Here is a 5207-nt window from a genome sequence, read left to right on the forward strand (position 1 = left end):
TATTTTAGTTTCTTTAACATGTACTTACTCCAGGTGTGTCTTTCCTCTAACTTTATCAATCGGTCTGCTTTGCTCTTTTCTGTTGGCGTGTATCCTCAACTATCTGGTCCTCGGCCAGATATTTGTATTTAAATTCAAAATGGATACAAGAGTGGCTTAATAATCAGTGAATGTCATCATAGGATGACAAAATGGTCAACTGTTTTTTCTTGGGGATCCATAGGTATTTTTCTGGAATGTTTGATTCTCCAAAAAATAATCTTCCCATCTCCTACCCCCTGCGGGGGAAGGAGAACAAATTGGGAAGACAGAGGCTATGACCCTGGCTGCGGAGTTTCTAGAGCTCAGGCCAAGGGACTCTTAACATTCCATCAGCCTCTGGAATCAAGCCTCTCAGGTTCTTCATTTTTCAGGAAAAAAGCCCATCTTCTGGGGCTGGCGCCATGGCTCACTTGGTTAATCCTCCACCTGCAGCACCGGCAGCCCATATGGGCGCCAGATTCTAGTCCCGGTTGCTCCTCTTCCAGTCCAGCTCTCTGCTGTGACCTGGGAGGGCAGTGGAGGATGGCTCAAGTGCTTGGGCCCTGCACCCCATGGGAGACCAGGAAGAAGCACCTGGCTCCTGGCTTCGTATCTGCATAGCTCTGGCCATGGTGGCCATTTTAGGGGTGAACCAACGGAAGGAAGACATTTCTCTCTCTCTCTTTCTCACTGTCTAACTCTGTCAAATAAAAAAGCCCATCTTCCATCTTCCGGATGGTGGGGACAGTCACCTCACTGTGTGGGGTTTGGAAGCTAAGTTCTAACCACAGCCCACATAGATTCTGAACAATCCACCCCTCTTTGGTCCTTGTGGACTTTTAATTCCGGAGGTGTTTGACATCCTCTGGGGACCTTGGCCTTGGCCTGACCCTCCTCCTCTTTTTTTTTTTTTTTTTTTTTAATTTTGACAGGCAGAGTGGGCAGTGAGAGAGACAGAGAGAAAGGTCTTCCTTTGCCGCACCGCGCTGATCCGAAGGCAGGAGCCAGGTGCTTCTGGTCTCCTATGGGGTGCAGGGCCCAAGCACTTGGGCCATCCTCCACTGCACTCCTGGGCCATAGCAGAGAGCTGGCCTGGAAGGGGGGCAACCAGGACAGAATCCGGTGCCCCGACCGGGACTGGAACCCGGTGTGCTGGCGCCGCAGGCAGAGGATTAGCCTGTTGAGCCATGGCGCCGGCCAGCCTCCTCCTCCTCCTCTCTTCTGAGGGATACCTGCTCTTGTCGTACCTACCTGCAGCCTTCATAAATTGTGGTTTGGCAATATGGCCATCTCCTGATTTCCACCTGTACCTCTCCCTACACTGACCCCTCGGAGTTCTGCAGGCCTCAGCCCCAGGCTGGCTGTCTCCCACTGCACCCCACCTAGACAACTTCAGCCAGGACGGGGACCTTGCCTCCCTCTCCACCTTCACCACACTGACTCACTACAGCTTCAGCCACCAGTGGTATCATCTGGGGTCTTGGATCCCAACAGAGACCTTACACATACTGTCAGCGGGGTGAGAAGTTAGTGGCTACAAAGAGATTGGGTAACACATGTGAATAATAAAATGAATATATTAAAGAAAATAGAAGCCAAGACTCTCACTATCAAAGAAGAGTTAAAATATGGAAGGAAGATAACGTGAATCCTGTGATCTGGAGGCAGAATCAGTGAGTGTTAGTGCAAACTCAAAATTTATATATAGCCCAGTGGATTAAGCTACCAGTGTGGTATCCCACATGAGCACTGTTTCAAGTCCCAGTTGCTCTATTTGCAATCCAGCTTCCTGCTAATATGCTTGGGAAAGCAGCAGAGGATGGTTCAGTGTTTCGGTCCCTGTCACCCATGTGGGAGACCCAGATGGAGTTCCAGGTTCCTGGCTTCAACCTGGCCCAGCCCCAGCTATTGTGGCCATTTGAGGCGTGAACCAGTGGATGGAAGACCTGTACCTCTCTCCCTTTCCCTCTCTCCTCTCTTCTCTCTCTCCCCCTCCCCCCTCTGACTTTCAAATAAAAATACCAAGGCAGGCATTGTGGCGTAGTGGGTAGGGCTGCCACCTGTGATGCTAGCTTACCATATGGGTGCCAGTTTGAGTCCCAGCTGCTCCACTTCTGATCCAGCTCCCTGCTAATGTGCCCGGGAAGCAGCAAATGATAGCCCAAGTGCTTGAGCCACTGCTGCCCACATAGGAGACTCAGATGGAGTTCTAGGCTCCTGGCTTTGGCTTAGCTCAGCCACAGCCATTGCAACCATTCGAGGAGTGAACCAGCAGTTGGAAGATTCATTTCTCTCTCTCTCTCTCTCTCTCTCTCTCTCTCTCTCTCTCTCTCTCTCTCTCTCCTCCCTTCCCTTTCCCTCTCCCTCTCCCTCTCCCTCTCCCTCCTTCTCGCTCCCTCTCTCTCTTCTCTCTGTCTCTTCTCTCTGTCACTCTGCCTTTCAAATAAATCTTTTAAAAAAAAAAAAATGTCAGAGTTGAGCCGGCCGCAGCGGCCATTGGAGGGTGAACCAATGGCAAAGGAAGACCTTTGTCTCTCTCTCTCTCTCACTGTCCACTCTGCCTGTCAAAAAAAGAAAAAAAAATGTCAGAGTTTGAAGGAACCCCCACCAAACAACCTGGGCATGATTTGAGCATCAAAATGATAGTAATGCGCTATGACCCATTGAATAAAATCAGAAACCAAGTGAGTCCATACTTACTGGAATAAATGAGTGGAACCAAAGTTTGGTGAGGAATCAGATTTTTATATTTTCAAAGTAACTCCCAACAAAGTGGAGTAACCATGGTAGAGGAATTTGGCTGATGTGGTCTTAATCAAGTGATGAAAGTGAACGTCACAGGTTCTAGGACAAACTGTGCACAACCAACAGGTACAGTACAGACCACAGCATCACTTCTGTGATGAGCCTGCCAAAGAAGCATGGTCTGAATCTAATCACAATAAAACATTTAAAAGACCTGTATTGCGGAGCTTCTACAAGGGTTCCTGTAATCGGGGCTGTGACCTGTGCTCAGGTTAAGCTGCCTCTTTGGATGCTGGCATCACATATCAGGGTGTGAGCTGGAGTCCCGGCTGCTTTGCTTCCGATCCAGCTTCCTGCTAATGTACCTGGGAAGGCCCTGGAAGATGGCCCAAGTGCCCGAGTCTCCACCATCAATATGGGAGACAAGGATGGAGTTCCTAGCTCCCGGCTTCAACTTGGCCCAGACCTGGCCATTTGCAGCCATTTGGAAAGTGAACCAGCTGAGAGATTTCTGTCTTTCTCTCTCTCTCATCCTGCCTTTCAAATAAATAAATCTTTTTGAAATATAAACTGTAATCATGTCAAGGTTATGAAAATCAACTAAAGACTGAGGAAATGTTGGTACTGAAAGTCTATACAGAAAGATGACTAAGGCAATCATGATTCTAAACTGAGTCCTTTCCTTTAAAGGACATTATTGGGACATTCAGCAAAATGCCCTAATTTTGAGTTTGTTACTGCTATACAGCACAATGTCCTTGTTGGACTTATACACTATTTGGATGCTGGGGTATTTGGTTGGCAACATACACTCCAATGGTTCAGCAGAAAACTTCTTTGTACTGTATTTCAAAAGTTGCCCATAAACTTGTTTCAAAGTGAATTACACTGATCTATTTAGAAAATACAGAAGCAGGTGGTCAGCCTAGCAGTTAAGACACTAGCATCCCTTAGGCTGGCGCCGCGGCTCAATAGGCTAATCCTCCGCCTGCGGCACTGGCACACCGGGTTCTAGTCCCCGTCGGGGCGCCGGATTCTGTCCTGGTTGCCCCTCTTCCAGTCCAGCTCTCTGCTGTGGCCCGGGAGTGCAGTGGAGGATGGCCCAAGTGCTTGGGCCCTGCACCCGTATGGGAGACCGGGAGAAGCACCTGGCTCCTGGCTTCGGATTAGCGTGGTGTGCCGGCTGCAGTGCGCCGGCAGTGGCGGCCATTGGAGGGTGAACCAACGGCAAAGGAAGACCTTTCTCTCTCTCTCTCTCTCTCTCTCTCTCTCACTATCCACTCTGCCTGTCAAAAAAAAAAAAAAAAAAAAGACACTAGCATCCCACATCAGAGAACCTGGATTCAAGTCCCAACTCCAGGTTCCTGCCAACGCAGATCCTGGGATGCAGCACTGATGGCTCAAATACTGGGAGACCTGGATTGAGTTCCAGACTCCTGGCTTCAGGCCCAGCCCTGGCCATTGCCAGCCTTTTCAGAGTGAGCCAACAAATGTAGTAAGTCCCTTACCCTTGATTCTGTATGGCTCTCAATATTTCGTAAAAATTTTGTTTGAAAGGTAGAGTTAGAGAGAGAGAGATTTTCCACCCACTGGTTCACTCCCCAAATGGCTGCAATGGCAGGGGCTGGGCCTGGCCAAAGCCAGGAGCCTGGAACTCCATCAAGGTCTCCAACACGAGTGGCAGGAGCCCACGCACTTGGGCAGCCATCTGTTTTCCCAGACACATAACTGGGTCGGAAGTGGCGCAGCCAGGACTTGAACCAGTGTATACATGAGTTGAGGCATTGCAGGCAGCAGCTTAACCCACTGTGACACAATGCCGGCCCAATTTTTTTTTTTTTTTTAAATAAAATAAACCAGTTACTAGCAGTAGTTAGTGCCCAGTGCTGCTGTAGATTCAGCTGTTTCCAAAATCCGAAGTATTTGAGCACAAACAATAGTTCTCCCTGGAGTCGAGCCGGCGCCCCTCGGTTCCATTCTTACTGATAGACCTTCATCAGCAACCTTTAACAAGTTTCTCGGGGTGTAAGAAAACAGCAGATAAAGGTCGTTGTAACGCTTTTCAGTTGCAGCGCTCCACAAAGAATCAGCGTTTCCTGCGAACGTCCCAGCCGGTTTTATCCGTCATTCACAAGAACGACTTGCTCCCTCGAGCCGCGACTAACTTTCCCGCAGGGCGGTGCTGAACTTGGCGCATCCCGTGGGCCCGATCGCCTCTCATCTCGGACCCGGATCTTCGCAGGCGCCGGGGCCCGACGTACCACTCCGTCTCCATTTAACGGTTCAAGCGTCCCGCCTTCCCAGGCCACACCCAGTGCGCCAGGCCCGTCCCGCTCGTACACCTTATTGGCTCAACTCCACGCCTCTCATCGCGCAGGGGGCGGGCCCAGGGAGAAGGGCCCTTTGCGAGGCGCGAACAGATGACGACACAGTGGCGGGGC

Source organism: Lepus europaeus, chromosome 20 (genome assembly GCF_033115175.1).
Source record: "Lepus europaeus isolate LE1 chromosome 20, mLepTim1.pri, whole genome shotgun sequence".
Taxonomy (NCBI): Eukaryota; Metazoa; Chordata; class Mammalia; order Lagomorpha; family Leporidae; genus Lepus; species Lepus europaeus.